The sequence below is a fragment of the Schistocerca piceifrons genome, chromosome 8 (assembly GCF_021461385.2).
Source record: "Schistocerca piceifrons isolate TAMUIC-IGC-003096 chromosome 8, iqSchPice1.1, whole genome shotgun sequence".
In the NCBI taxonomy this organism is placed as follows: domain Eukaryota; kingdom Metazoa; phylum Arthropoda; class Insecta; order Orthoptera; family Acrididae; genus Schistocerca; species Schistocerca piceifrons.
Genome location: NC_060145.1, coordinates 342,438,022 through 342,439,736, shown reverse-complemented (window position 1 = coordinate 342,439,736; position 1,715 = coordinate 342,438,022).

Below are 1,715 nucleotides of genomic sequence, written 5' to 3'. Positions count from 1 at the left end.
CAAATTTAATAAGTATACTACGTGGGAAACACAGGAAAGGATAAACACCTAACTTGTCACTCTGTAGACGCATTTGTATCACAGCCAAGAGCTGGAGCCTGACATCAGGATCATCACACCAATCATCAGCAACTTACCCACCAACAACCACAAGATGAAGAGTAAGGCATCCAGCAACAACTTTTTCCATCAACCACAACAGAAACATCAATCATCATCACAGCAGTGTGAGAGGCAACAGTTCCCATGACCCCTACGAACACATCGCAATTTTTCCTGGTGGGTGTGAGATCCATATCATGTAGCAGCGGCTGTGACGCTGCTGCTGGCACCGCAATCACGTAGCCACAAATGGCAGCTTACTCTACTACCGCAGCAGCAGACATTTTAGCAGGGCCAGTGGCATTCTCTATCACATCAACGACCAAGACAGAAGCTACTAGAAACGGAGGTGCCAGAAGTGATGCACCCACAGAACATTCAAGGCTAGGACAAACTAAAAGAGGCAGGAGCACAGTTTTACACAACGCAAAGTGTCACAGTCAGACAGTGGACGAGCACCCAGTTTTCGCAAGAGTGCACTGACTGGCGGTGGACAGACTTTGAAAGGCTAAGAAAATTGTGGAAAATCTGTTAAATTTAAGAATTATCAGCCCTTCCTCTAGTGCATGGTCTTCCGCAATCCATTTAATCTCAAAGAAGGATGAATCGCTCAGGCTTTGCGCGAATTACTTTGCACTCATTTCCTGTACGGTACCAGATAGGTACCCGATACCGAATCTGCTTTATTTCTCCCTCGCCTTAGCAGGTGCAAAAAAAAGTAATGTAATAGATAGTACAAAAACATGTCACTAGATTTCTATGTTCCTACCCAACATAAATAAGACAGAAATCATTACGCCCTGCAGGGTGTTTGAATTTGTTTGAATGCCATATGGACTTACAAATATTGCCCAAATACGGCAGCATTTCGTTGATTCGATGTTCAGAGGCATGCCATCCTGTTTCTGTTACATAGATGACATTCTGTTTTTGTCCAAATTGGCAGAAGAACATGTACTTTTACTCTAGACTAACATGGTATTCTAGTGAATAAAACGTAATTTACATAAGGAGCAGGTAACATTTTTAGTCCACTTCGTTAGTAGTTAGGGAATCAGACCAACTACAGAGAGGATAGAAATTATCCATCAAATATCACGTCCCACGAATTTCCTGTGTATACCAAATTTTTACAGAAAACAATTACCCCCAGCCACGCAGGTACAAGTGCCGCTAACAGATGCATTGGCTGGTAAGATCTCAGAAAAAAAAGGGTTTTAAATGGACGGAGGAAATGTAACAGGCATTTACAGACATTAAATGCAGCCTTGAAAGTGCTGTTACACTTAGTTGACGCTTCAAAGACACTCAAAGCTGATGCAAGTGACAAGGTGGTAGGTGAAGATCTGCATCAGATTGTTGTTGTTGTTGTGGTCTTCAGTCCAGAGACTGGTTTGATGCAGCTCTCCACGCTACTATATCCTGTGCAAGCTTCTTCATTCCCAGTACCTACTGCAACCTACACCGTTCTGAATCTGTTTAGCGTATTCATCTCTTGGTCTCCCTCTACAATTTACCCTCCACGCTGTCCTCTAATACTAAATTGGTGAACCGTTGATGCCTCGGAATAGGCCTTACCAACCGATCCCTTCTTCTAGTGAAGTTGTGCCACA